At 39.3% G+C, this 14,851-nt stretch overlaps 1 non-coding gene across 1 annotated transcript; it reads left to right on the plus strand.

The window, feature by feature from the left end:
- Positions 1–5,400: 5,400 nt before the first annotated feature.
- On the plus strand, positions 5,401–5,507 carry LOC121211922 (small nucleolar RNA R71). The gene has a single exon (XR_005907138.1). It is a non-coding gene; the product is annotated as a small nucleolar RNA R71 (small nucleolar RNA).
- The last annotated feature ends 9,344 nt before the right edge of the window (positions 5,508–14,851 follow it).

Below are 14,851 nucleotides of genomic sequence, written 5' to 3' on the forward strand. Positions count from 1 at the left end.
CCTTCAATGTACAAAGATAGATATTAGAGTATATAAAATTAAGATAGGGAGAGAAGTGAAACTTCCTGTATCAAGAATGTATGATATTCTTAGATTAACGAGATCGAGTATTGGAGATAACTCTGGATGGCAAGCTTGACTCTGAAGGTAAGCCATTTTTAAAAGAAAAACAAATGAATCTTAAAAACAATTGAATCTTAAAAACTTAATGAAAGAAAAATAAAATAAGATAATTATTCTAATTTTTCAAGTGGCACCGCTGGTGCACACCCCCGTGTGGTTCGTGTCCCGTCCATGTTCGTCGCGAATTGTGATGTCGTTACATGGCCTTCTTGCACACCCGTGTGTATAGGCTGTGTCTGGCGTGGTTCACTTCTCCCACGGTCGCGTAGGTTTTCGCATGCCCGTGTCATTCTGATAGTGTTGTCTACCGGTGCTAGACACGGGCATGTCGCACGCCTGTGTTTATTTGGCCGATTCGACCAAGGCCATGTCGCACGACCGTGGCATTTTATTACAGCCTATGTTTGGGGAAATCTTCTACCCTGTTTCTGCACGGCCATATCGCATGGCTGTGTTTCTATCCGTGTTGGTCACACGGCCTTAAGCACGGCCGTGTGCTAGGCCGTGTGGAGTTGGGAACCTGTGCTTTAAGTACTTTGTTAGTGACCTAAATGTTTAAAACTTGAAATGTAAATAATTTAAATCTGTTAGTATTCGGGTTGCCTCCCAATAAGCGCTTGTTTATAGTCTAAGCTCGACTGTTACCTTGCTGGTTTATTCAGGGCAGTTTGTGGAGTCGTAGCTCCTCTCCATCGACTTTAAAATTCTCACCATTATAAAGTTTGAGACGGTGTCCATTTACTTTGAAAGTACCATATGATGGGTGACTTACCTCTATTGTGCCATATGGAAGAAAAGATTGAATTACGAAGGGTCTTGACCATCGTGATTTTAGTTTCCCGGGAAACAATTTAAGTCTTGAGTTGCATAGTAAGACGAGATCTCTAACTTCAAATTGTTTTCGTTGCTTTAAACGAACGTCATGGAGCTGCTTTGTTGCTTCCTTGTATAGGCGTGAATTTTCGTATGCATTGGCTTGCCATTCATCAAACTCGTTCAGCTGCATCAACCTATTTTTTCCTGCAAGTTCGGGATCAAGGTTTAGAAATTTAATAGTCCAAAAAGCTTTATGCTCTAGTTCAAATGGTAGATGAAAACTTTTTCCATAAACAAGTCTATAAGGTGATGTCCCAATGGGAGTCTTAAAAGCAGTTCTGTAAGCCCATAAGGCATCGTCTACTTTCGTTGCCCAGTCTTTTCTGTTTGATTCTACCGTTTTTTCAAGGATTCGTTTGATTTCTCGTTTGTTACTTCAACTTGTCCATTAGTTTGAGGATCGTATGGGGTGGCTGTTCTATGATGAACTCTATATTTCTTAAGGGTTTTTTCAAATTGGGTATTACAAAAATGAGTGCCCCTGTCACTGATAATTGTTCTAGGTGTTCGAATCTCAAGAAGAGTTCTTTAAGGAAACGTACTACCACTCTAGCATCATTAGTAGGTAGAGCTTGGGCTTCTACCCATTTGGACATGTAGTCAACTGCTACTAAGATGTATTTATTCCCAAATGAACTGGGGAATGGGCCCATGAAATCGATATCACAAACATCAAATATTTCACATGAAAGCATATAGTTTTGAGGCATTTCATCATGTTTAGATATGTTACCTGTCTGTTGGCATTTGTCACATGAAGTAACATACCTGATAGTGTCTTTGAATAACAAAGGCCAATAAAAACCTGATTCAAGTATTTTGTGTGCAGTCGTAGTTCCACTATAGTGTCCTCCAGTTGGCCCTGAGTGGCAGTGTTCCAATATTTTTGATGTTTCTGATCTTGTAATGCATCTTCTAATGACTTGATCTACACATCTGTGAAATAGAAATAGGTCATCCCAAAAGTAGTTTTTCACATCATTAAAGAATCGTTTCTTTTGCTGGTGTGTTAACCCTTTTGGGATAATGTTAGCAGCTAAAAAATTTGCAATGTCTGCAAACCAAGGTACCTCGGAGTTAGATATAACGAAAAATTATTCTTCAGGGAACGAATCCTTTATTTCAACGTCATCTAGTTCTCCGGTATTGGATTTCTCAAGCCTGGAAAGATGATCAGCCGCGAGATTTTCAGCTCCTTTCTTATCCTGACTCTCCAAATCGAATTCCTGCAATAGGAGAATCCATCGAATGAGTCAAGGTTTTACATCAGTTTTAGTTAAAAGGTAGCGAAGGGCGGAATGGTCAGTGTAAACAAAAACTTTAGACAATATGAGATATGATCGAAATTTATCAAATGCAAAAACCACAGCTAGCAACTCTTTTTTTGCAGTAGTATAATTTTCTTATGCAGCCGTTAAGGTTTTACTGGCGTAATAGATAGGTCGAAAATGCTTGTCTCTTTGCTGTCCCAATACTGCACCTACTGCAAAGTCACTCGCATTACATATTAGTTCAAATGGCAAGTTCCAATCAGGTGCAATTATGATTGGAGCATTAATTAATTTATCCTTTAAAGTATTAAATGCTTCTAATAATTCCTGATCAAAGTTAAAAGGTATATCGTTTTCTAGAAATTTAGTCAAAGGCTTAGCTATTTTAGAAAATTCCTTAATAAATCTTCTATAAAAACCAACATGTCCTAAAAAGCTTCTAATAGCCTTAACTGAACTAGGAGGTGGTAATTTTTCGATTGTTTCTATTTTAGATTTATCCACCTCAATCCCTTTACTAGAAATTTTATGCCCTAATATAATACCTTCTTGAACCATGAAGTGACATTTCTCCCAGTTAAGCACAAGGTTTGTTTCCTCATATCTTATTAAGACTTGTTTTAATTTTTTAAGGCAGAGATGGAAAGAGTTACCGAATACCAAAAAATCATCCATAAATAGTTCCATGATATCTTTCACGAGTTCGTCGAATATGACCATCATACAGCGCTGAAAAGTGGCAGGAGCATTACATAATCCAAAAGCCATTCTACGATAAGCGAATGTACCATATAGGCATGTGAATGTCATCTTTTCTTGATCTTCAGGAGCTATTGGGATTTGGAAGTAACCATAGAGTCTGTCTAGAAAGCAGTAATACATGTGTCCCGATAATCTTTCCAACGTTTGGTCAATAAATGGCAAGGGGAAGTGATCTTTTCTTGTGGCATCATTCAGTTTCCTGTAGTCTATGCAAACTCTCCATTCTGTGACTGTTCTTGTTGGGATTAATTCATTCTTCTCGTTGGTCACAATTGTCATGCCTCTTTTCTTGGGGACAACTTGCACTGGACTTACCCAAGAACTGTCAGAAATAGGATAAATAATTCCAGCATCTAGAAGTTTAATTACGTCAGCTCTTACAACTTCCTTCATGTTGGGGTTCAGATGTCTTTGAGCTTGCACACACGGTTTGTATTCATCTTCTATCAGAATTTTGTGGGTGCAAAAGGAAGGGCTGATTCCTTTAATGTCAGAAATTTTCCAAGCTATGGCATTTTTATGTTCTTTTAATACTTGGATTAATTCCTCTTTCTCCTTGGGTTGCAAGTTAGAAGCAATAATAACTGGTAATATAGAATTATTTCCAAGGAATGCGTATTCTAAGTGGTTTGGTAATTGTTTAAGTTCCAGTTTGGGACGCTCCTCAATAGAGGGTTTTTGCTTAAGTTCATCGTTTATCTTAATGGCCTCATATTCTACTTGTCTTGACGAATGGTCATTAGGTTCCTCATCTATCTCCTCGCCTTGAGCTGGATACGGTTTTGTCATCTCCTCTTGTACAATTTCCTGAAAAGAGTCTTGAGTAATATGATCAATAGAGTCAATAAAATAACATGAATCATCCTGTTCCCTAGAGAATCTCATAGCATCATAAATTTTAAAGATAATCTCTTTATCACCTACTCTAAGTACCAATTTACTGTCACCTATGTCGATTACAGCTCTAACAGTGGCTAGAAATGGGCGCCCTAAAATTAAAGGTACTTCAACATCTTCATCCGACAAAATCAATAGGGAATATAAATTTATCTACTTTTACGAGTACGTCTTCTATAATACCCCTAGGATATTTAACAGATCTATCGGCTAATTGAATACTCATCCTAGTAGGGTTAGGTTCCCCAAGACCAAGTTGTTTGAACATTTTATATGGCATCAAATTAATGCTAGCGCCTAAATCAGCTAGTGCTTTTTCAACATTCAGACTACCAATTAAGCAAGGGATAGTAAAACTTCCTGGATCTTTCAATTTGGTTGGCAGCTTGTTTTGGAGTATGGCTGAGCACTCCTCGTTGAGTTCTACTGTAGATAAGTCCTCGACCTTCCTTTTATTTGTTAGAAGCTCCTTCAAAAATTTTGTGTAGGTAGGCATCCGCGAGATGGCTTCAACAAAAGGTAAGTTGATATGTAATTGCTTAAAAAGTTCAAGAAACTTACCGAATTGTGCATCAATGTGATCTTTTTTCAATTTTGCTGGATATGGAACTGGTGGTTTATATTCCTCCGGCACTGGTTTGTCACTATTTTTGGGTTTTTCTTCCCTCCTTTCGCTTTCCACGGCTTCTTGTGCTAACTTCTTTTCAGATTCTGCTAACACTTTCCCACTCCTTAGCGTAACTGCTTTGACATGCTCTCTTGATTTGGTGTTACTAAGTAAACTTCCTAATGGTCTTTTCGAGATCAGTTTGGATAGCTGACTTATCTAAGTTTCGAGCCCTTGGATCGATGCTTGTTGATTCTTAAGGGCTATCTCGGTGTTCTGGAAACTAGTTTCTAACACTAATATAAACTTTGAGAGCATCTCTTCAAGGTTCGGCTTCTTTTCCTATTGGTAGAGTGGTTGGTGAAAACCCGGAGGATGTTGTGGTCTTTGATTTCCTTGGCCTCCCCACGAAAAATTGGGATGGTTCCTCCAACCTGCATTGTAAGTGTTACTAAATGGATTGTTTTGAGGTCGATGATTATTACCCATGTAGTTTAATTGCTTGTTATCCATGTTGTGGCCATAAGGTTGATATTTTGAATGGTTTGTTCCACCTCTACTTGCTTCGTACTGCATTACTGGGTGAACCTGTGAAGAATTAAGAAAACCATCAATCTTTTTTTTAAGAGTTCTACCTGATTAGAGAGCATGGTGACCGAATCGACGGTATAAACGCCGGCTGTTTTCGTTGGCTTTGTCATCATGACTTGCCACTGATAGTTATTCAGTGACATCTCCTCTATAAACTTATAGGCATCTTCCGGTAATTTATTGTTGATGGTTCTGCCAGCAGCTGCGTCAACCATTTGCTGAGTTGAAGGATTCAGACTATTGTGGAATGTTTGAACTTGGAGCCAAAGCGGTAACCTATGGTGAGGGTACCTTCTCAGTAAGTCCTTGTATCTCTCCCATGCATCGTAGAGTGTTTCTAAATCCATTTGCACAAAAGAAGAGATATCATTACGTAATTTAGCCGTTTTAGCCGGCGGAAAATATTTTAGTAAAATTTTTTGGTCATTTGTTCCTAGGTAGTAATTGACCCTCGTGGTAACGAGTTCAACCACTGTTTAGCTTTGTTCCTTAATGAAAAAGGGAATAACCGAAGACGAATGGCATCATCAGAAACGCCATTGATTCTAAATGTATCGCAAAATTCCAGAAAGTTTGCTACGTGAGCGTTGGGATCTTCATCCTGCAAACCATCAAATTGAACAAATTGTTGTATCATCTGAATAGTTTTAGGTTTTAATTCAAAAGTATTTGCAGCTACAGCAGGTCTAACTATGCTAGATTCAGTTCCTGTTAAAAAAGGTTTAGCATAATCATACATAGTGCGTGGAACAGGATTTTGATTAACCGCAATTGCAGGAGGTAGTTGATTGCCTTCGTTTTCTACGATCTCTTCGGTTGGGGGTTGCGTATCGTCTTCTTCCTCGTTCTCCGTGTATCTTAAGCTTCGCCTGATTTCTCTTTGGTTTCTACAAACTGTGCGATCGATTTCTTCGTCAAAAAGTAGTGGCCCTGACGAGTTTCTTCTAGTCATAAACTATAAAAACCTGCCAGCAGACGTAAAAAATAAATAAGTAATAATAATATAAAATTAAATTTCAAGAAACATAAATGGCTAAAGTAATTAAAATTGAGCGTTCCTAATATTTCAATTCCCCAGCAACAGCGCCAAGAACTTGATCGGGTGATTTCGTGATAGGTTTTAAATATTTATAATTACTCATTCTTAAACTAACTATTATTGTGATGTAGGCAAGTGTACCTATCGAAAAGTAGTATAGTTTTAGCAAGACCGGATTATCGAACCCAAAGGAACTAAAAGTACTAGTAATGACTGTCTTTTTATTATCTAGCCTAAGAATAAAGAGGTTTTGTTTTAATTAACTAATTATCTAAACTAAGAACGCACAGAGAAAAGAATTGGGGAATTGCTTTTGGGAAAAATCAATTGACTTAAGACAATACCTAAGGAAAAATCCACCTAGACTTTACTTGTTATTTTGGCTCCGAATCGGACTATTTATTCATTCAACTTGTTCTGTAGAGATCCCTAAGTTATGTTATTATCCCTATTCAAGACTAATAACGTCTAATCCCTAGATTGAATAACCGAGAATTTTCTCTAATTAACACTCTAGGGTTGCATTAACTCGATCTATGGATCCCCTTATTGGGTTTCACCCTAATCCGGCAAAATCTTGTCACCCTATTTCTAGGCGCATAATCAACTCCGCTTAATTATGAAAAATGTATCTTAGACAGGGTCTATTCCTCCTCTGAATAAGAGCCTATCTTGAATCAGTATCCTGGGATATTAAAACAAGAATTAATAACACATAATTAAGAACAAGTTAAATATTTATCATATGATTCAGAAAATAATAACAAGATTTGTCTTAGGCTTCATTTCCCTTAGGTATTTAGGGGTTTTAGTTCATAACTAAATAAGAAAACATCTCAGAAGAATAAAGAATACTAAACATAAAGAAAATCCAAAACTCCTGAAGGGAAATTGAGGAGAGATCTTTAGTCTTGATGATGAATCCGACTCCTGAGATGGATCAGTCGGCTTCCTTGGAGTAATTCCTTACCCCCTATTCTCCATCTCTATTTTCCTCCTCCTCTAGGGTGTATTTATAGGCTTTGGAATGCCTAAAAGCCCTCAAAATTGGCCTTTTCTGAATTGGACTCAACTTCGGCTCGGTAGGGACATGCCCGTGGCTTACGCTCGTGTTCGATTACTTCAGGCCGTGTTTGAGCTTGCCAAATTGACACTGTAATAGCCCAAAATTGGGTCTATTTGGAACAGAGGTTTCGGGACCACAAAATCTGAGATATAAATAATTATTTTATGATTATTTTGAGGTCTATGATATGATTGAATGGTTGTGTGAAAATTTCGTGAAGAAATTCTATGCATAAATTGCTTAATTCGAAGTTAGGGATTAAATTGAATAAGTTGCAAAACTTGCATTCTAGAAGTTTCTAGTATGAAATTGATTTGAAATATTAATTAGGAGATCTTAAATAGAAATTTGACCAATTTCTAAGTTATGGACAAAAATTGGACATGGATGGAATTTTTGGAAAGTTTAGTAGTAAGGGTATTTTGGTCATTTACGGGTAAAATGAATTAAAATACAAAATTAAAAGCCAATTTCGCTCATATTCTTCACCATGGACGTGTATACCAAGGGAGACTCCATGGCTAGGGTTTTCAAGCTTCCCAAGCTCAATTGTAAGTCCGTTCTAACCCCGTTTTTCAAGTTCTTTACGTTTTTGGAGTCCCGGTAACTTGATTTAGCTTATGCTAGCAATAATTCAACCTAGGGTTCATATTTGGAAAAATACCCATAGGTAAAATTTATGTATTCTGGTGTTTTATGATACAATATGAGGTTCTAAATTATGTTAGACAACTTGTGCTATTCGGTTTTAAGTGAAAACGAGCAAAAGGGCTTAATCGGTAAAAATACCTAATAGTCATAAGTATATGTTAAAGTGAGAATTTGATGTTGCCATAGAAGGGAAAAGTGATCATCATGTCATAAAACACAAGCATAAGGGATGAAGTTTAATTCCCGAGCCTAGGGGCAAAAGTGTAAATATGCAAAAGTTTAGGGGCAAAATTGTAATTTTTCCAAAGTTTGAGTTAAGGACTATTTTGAATAGTACATTAATTAAATAAGTAAAATGTGACAGCCCAAAATTGACCCTAGCCGGGAAGTGGTTTCGGGATCGCTAAACCGAGTCACCGAAAGGTTTGAATGTGATGTTTATTGTCTAGAATATGTAATCATGAATGTGTAAAAATTTCAAGCTTCGATTTAGTCGATTGCATGTGAATTTAGTCAATAGGACTTATATGAGAAAATTTTAAAATGTGATAGGTCAATGCATGAGGACCTATTAGGGCATGTGGAAGAAAAAGGGGACTTGCATGTCAAATTCCCCCTCCCTAATATGTAGTGGCCGGCCATGCTATAGGTGGAAACATGTCTCCAACATGTTATGCTAGTGATGCATGTTAAGAATAATAAAATAATAAGCATGGTGATTAAATAATGAAAGAAGGGTGATGGAGAAAAAAAAAAAAGTACATGGTCTCACCCCCCTCTTGTTGCCGTGAATTGAAGAAAGAAAACAAAAAAAAAAAAAGAGTTCATTCTTGAACATCCTTGGCCGAATAGAGGAAAGAAAGGAAGGGGAAAAAGGCTTGAGAAAAATCGGCTATGGTGGTGGTTAGACTAAGGTATGTTTGATGTTGTCTTTGAGATGCATGCATGTTTTAAATAGCCCATGTTTAAACTTTGAATCTTGTTGATAACATGAGCAATCGGTCATGAGAAAGTGTTCAAGGAAAAGGTTGTTGATGAAAGAAATTAATGTGTTAAGGGATTATATGAAACTTATTCATGTTTATATATGTTATATGCAACGAAAATGGTTGATGATTTTGGAGGTGATTAGCTTGAATCGGCCACGGTATATCCATAAACACGATCTATGCTTGTTATGTTACTCATGGTTAAAACAATTCGGCTAGGACATTCGGCCATGGATGGTTGTATTTCTTTGATGTTGTTTTTGATGCCTTAGGGCATTGAGAGTTGATTATAGATGAGGTGAGCTTCTTGATTTAAAAATTTGATGGATGTTAAGCTAATTGGGCAACCAAAGGTTCAATATTTTTGTTATGAGGTCATATGTGCATTCGGCCATGGTCTTTGCTTGAATATGAGAATTGTAATGTGATTTTCCTAAATTGTCTATGAATTTGGTTGTTGATTTCATGGTAATGGTATATTGAATCCATGAGAATTTAGTAAGGTTGCATTCGGCAACTTACTTGAAATTAAAAATCGATGTCTAAGCTTAGGTGATTTCGATGATGATATATGTGTGTATACATAAGTATATTTAGTTGATTCGGCTTTGGTAGTTGCATGAGATTATTAGCCGAATATACTAACATACATGTACATGTGAGATTGGATTGTAAATATTTAGCAAGGTGGTTAAACTAGTTAAATTATTGATATAGCTCAAGGAGCTAAAGGAGGTGAATCGAGCAAAGGCAAAGAAAAGGTTATCGAGTAGCCGAGTTGGAACCGTCTTACCCAACACGAGGTAAGTCATTAAGCATGTAGTTGGTATTATTTCAATGGTCATAATGTTGTGTATTGATGCTGAATGGAATGAATAAATGTACATATATATATGCATGTACGTATGTGATGATGAAATTGTTGAATGAAATAAATGAGGTGAGATGTAATGAGTTGTTGATCTCGGCACTAAATGTGCGGGATAACCATTTATGACCATGAGATTGGTGCTAAGTGCGCGGGATTAAATTGTACAGCACTAAGTGTGCGATTCTACTTTGTTGCACTAAGTGTGCGAAATGAATATGATGCACTAAGTGTGCGAATTGACCATGCGGCACTAAGTGTGCGGGTTTGACTATGTAGCACTAAGTGTGCGATTTGATTACGTGGCACTAAATGTGCGAGTTGATTATATAGCACTGAGTGTGCGGGCTCAATATACATTCGTGAATCATTATGGACACTATGTGTGCGACACTATTGAGCTGATCGCGGACAGCGGATCGGGTAAGTGTCTTGAGGACATGGCTAATATGTGCTATGCGTATACTTGGTGTTGAGCTCGGTAAGTTGAACCTATGTGACAACTATACTTGAAGTCACGTACATAAAAATTTATCGTAGGATGGGTGAAAGGCCGTTTTGTGGTTTGATTGTAACGAAAATAAATTGATTTATGAAAATGCTTCAATGTCCTATTGATGAGTATATGAATTGTGAAGGCATGAATTGATATGAAATTGAATCGGTAGGTTGGTGGAACTATGGTATGGTTCGGTATGGATGGAGTAAATTGTCTCATTCCATTTTATTCCTCTTGTGATAATGTTATTGATGTATAGTAGAGCATTGCTTATGACTTACTGAGTTATAAACTCACCCGGTGTTTCCTTGTCACCCATTATAGGTTGCTTGGACTCATCAATTTTTGCGGGGTCGGGCCGTCAACGAAGTCATCACACCAGATAGCTAGTTTTGGTACTTTCTTCTTAGTGTGCTTAGAAGATCATTTTGGCATGTATAAGCTAGTACGTTGTGTTTGAATTATGGCATGTAAACTTTAAGCCATGCGAAAATGGCACGAATGTTCGATTGAGTTGGATCGAGGGTAGGCATGAAATGGACCTAGTTACTTTCGTAACAGATGCTGGCAGCAGCAGTGTCATGAGATTGAAAAATCACTAAAAATAGTAGGAGTGGAATTAATTGATGAATAAATTATGTAATCGAAGCTCGATGAGTCTGTTTTCATGAGGAAGTAACGAAAAGATCATATGGGCAGTATATTAAGAGATAATCAGATTTTAGTGGGACAGGTCCAGAACGGTTTCTGGATTCCCTGCTCCAACTTTGGAAATTCATTATAAATTAACCAGAGATAATTAGGGGTCGTACCATATATGTGCAGATTCCTCTCTGAGTCTAGTTTCCATAGAAACAAACGGCAACAGTATTGAAGCCCCGTGCAGGGAGATATCCCAGTCGTAATGGGCAAAGGTCAGTGTAGTCGACCCCTGCAACTTGGGGAACTTTGACTAATAAACTGTACTAATTGGCCCAACCAAAAATTCTAGAAAAAAATACATAGATGGGCACATGAGTCTAGTTTCTGGGAAAAATTACGAAACTGATTTTCGAGTTACGAAACTCAAGATATGAATTTTAAAACGACTAGTACACAGATTGGGCAGTGTCTGGAAAATAAATTTTGTAAGAGGGTAAAGCCAGTCAACACCTCGTGTTCGACCCCGATGACGGTTTCGGGTTTGGGGTGTTACATTTTATTGGTATCAGAGCTATGGTTTAGTCGGTTCTAGGACTTCCATAGCACGTATGAGTCTAGCTATACATGCCATAATGTTAATGTTTAAAAGGGTGATGACTTCTGACGGTTGAAATGTTTTTGTCTTGATTAGTAAATGGATCCCGGTGAAGAAAGAACCCTAGCGGATGACGTTGAGAGCGTAGCGGCTGCTCCTGCACAAGGGACGCCGCCTGTTGAACCCCAGTCATCTGCGAATAATCAAGGTGAGGGGGCTAAACAAGCCTTCTTTACCATGATGAATGAGTGGGTCGCGCAATATGCCCGAGCCAACCCGGCTGTCCAACAATTCCCAAATTTGAATAACCCACCCCAAGAGCCTGTAAGGCCGTCAGTCGCTGATCCTGTGAGGCTGAGTAAGCTACCTGTAGACTTGATTAGGAAGCGTGGGGCCGAGGAGTTCAAGGCCATAGTAACTGATGATGCCGAAAGGGCCGAGTTCTGGCTTGATAACACCATTCGGGTGTTCGATGAATTGTCATGCACACCCGATGAATGTCTAAAATGTGCTGTATCTTTGTTGCGAGACTCAGCCTACTATTGGTGGAGGACATTGATTTCCATAGTCCCGAACGAGCGAGTAACTTGGGACTTCTTTCAAACGGAATTTCGGAAGAAATTTATTAGCCAACGGTTCATTGACCAGAAGCGTAAGGAGTTCTTGGAACTCAAGCAAGGCCGTATGACTGTATCTGAATACGAACATGAATTCGTAAGACTTAGTAGGTATGCCCGGGAGTGCGTAGCTGATGAGGTTGCTATGTGCAAAAGATTTGAGGAAGGATTGAACGAAGATTTAAAGCTACTAATGGGTATTCTGGAAATAAAGGAATTCGTAACACTAGTCGAACGAGCCTGCAAGGCGGAGGAACTTGGAAAGGAGAAGAGGAAGGCTGAATTTGAAGCTAGAGATTATCGTAAAAGATCGACGGGTAAAGCTCCGTTCTCAGCTGTGAAGAAGTTCAGGGAGGACATTAGTAAGTCGAGGGCGACTACGGGAATTTCCATCAGGGCAAGACCATCGATGGGCTCCCGAGCTACTTCGGTAGCTAGTGTGGGCAATAATCGGCACGAGAAACCTGAATGTCCCCAATGTGGAAGACGACACCTAGGTGAATGTTGGGGCAAGTCTACTAACAGGGCCTGTTACGGATGCGGTTCGAAGGACCACTTCATTAGAGATTGCACGGAGCTGGATGAGAAGAATAAGATTCAAGGTGCAAGACCTAGTGGAGTGACATCTAGAGGTAGACCACCGAGAATTTTTGGAGGCAGGGGTGGTAGTCAGAGGGGGGCTTCTGATACGGCCGATCGCGCCGAGAACCGTGCTCCTGCTAGAGCATATGCCATTCGCGCACGAGAGGAGGCATCCTCCCCCGACGTCATCACTGGTACCTTCACTCTCTTTGATACTAATGTGATTGCATTGATTGACCCTGGTTCTACTCATTCATATGTATGCGAAACCTTAGCAACCAGTAAGACTCTACCTGTTGAGTCTACTGAGCTCGTAATTCGAGTATCAAACCCTTTGGGTCAATGCGTACTTGTTGATAAAGTGTGTAAGAGATGCCCTCTATTAATCCGAGAATCCTGTTTTCCGGCTGATTTGATGCTTTTGCCGTTCGACGAGTTTGATGTTATTCTTGGTTTGGATTGGTTAACCGCGCATGATGCGGTTGTGAATTGCAAAAGCAAGACTATCGATTTGAGGTGCGCAAATAACGAAATAATCCGAGTTGAGTCTGCGGACTTAAGGGGGTTGCCAGCTGTAATATCAGCAATGTTGGCCCAGAAATATGTAAGGAAAGGGTGCGAAGCATACCTCGCGTATGTACTTGATGACAAGGAGTTAGAAAAGAAACCCGAATCGGTGCCGGTGGTTTGTGAATACCCGGATGTTTTTCCTGAAGAGTTACCGGGTTTGCCACCTGTTCGGGAAGTAGAGTTTGGAATTGAGCTTGTACCTGGAACTACGCCAATTTCGATCGCTCCGTATCGTATGGCACTAACTGAGTTAAAAGAGTTGAAAGCTCAGTTGCAAGAATTGACGGATAGAGGTTTCGCTCGACCGAGTTTCTCGCCTTGGGGTGCACCAGTATTGTTCGTGAAAAAGAAGGACGGAACCATGAGGTTGTGCATTGACTATCGTCAACTGAATAAAGTGACGATAAAGAATAAGTATCCGTTACCGCGTATAGATGATCTGTTCGATCAATTAAAGGGAGCATCGGTGTTTTCAAAGATAGATTTGAGATCGGGTTATTATCAGTTACGGATTCGAGATTCGGACGTACCCAAAACTGCTTTCAGAACGAGGTACGGTCACTATGAGTTCTTAGTGATGCCGTTTGGGCTCACTAATGCCCCTGCGGTGTTTATGGATTTGATGAATCGGATCTTTAGGCCGTACTTGGATCGGTTCGTAGTTGTGTTTATTGATGACATCTTGGTCTATTCAAGAGATGAGGCCGAACATGCTGAGCATCTGAGGCTAGTGATGCAAATTTTGCGGGATAAGCAGTTATATGCTAAGTTCAGTAAGTGTGAGTTCTGGCTAAGAGAGGTTAGCTTCTTGGGTCATGTGGTATCCGCATTGGGTATTCGGGTTGACCCGAGCAAAATTTCAGCCATACTTAACTGGAAGCCTCCGAGAAACGTTACCGAAGTCCGGAGCTTTCTAGGGCTCGCCGGTTATTACCGACGATTTGTCAAAGGTTTCTCGATGATAGCCACACCAATGACGAAGCTACTTCAGAAGGATGTTAAGTTCGAATGGACGGAGAAATGTCAGAAAAGCTTCGATCAACTGAAAACTCATCTGACTAAAGCTCCAATTTTGGTGCAACCCGAATCGGGTAAAGAGTTTGTCGTTTATAGTGACGCATCCCTACTCGGGTTGGGTTGTGTATTGATGCAAGAAGGTCGAGTTGTGGCCTATGCGTCGAGACAATTGAAGCCACACGAGAGAAATTATCCGACCCATGATCTCGAACTAGCCGCCATTGTGTTTGCATTGAAAATATGGCGACATTATTTGTTTGGTGAGAAGTGCCATGTGTTTTCGGATCACAAAAGTCTCAAATATTTGATGACTCAACGGGACTTGAATCTGCGACAAAGACGTTGGCTTGAATTGTTGAAGGATTATGAGCTTGTCATTGATTACCACCCGGGAAAGGCTAATGTGGTTGCGGACGCCTTAAGCCGGAAATCACTGTTTGCTTTGCGAGCGATGAATGTACACTTGTCTGTTCTACCTGACAATGTGTTAGTAGCTGAATTAAAAGCCAAACCATTATTGACTCATCAAATTCATGAAGCTCAGAAAGTCGATGATGAATTAGTTGCAAAACGAGCTGAGTGTGTTCCA

Source organism: Gossypium hirsutum, chromosome A12, assembly GCF_007990345.1.
Source record: "Gossypium hirsutum isolate 1008001.06 chromosome A12, Gossypium_hirsutum_v2.1, whole genome shotgun sequence".
Taxonomy (NCBI): domain Eukaryota; kingdom Viridiplantae; phylum Streptophyta; class Magnoliopsida; order Malvales; family Malvaceae; genus Gossypium; species Gossypium hirsutum.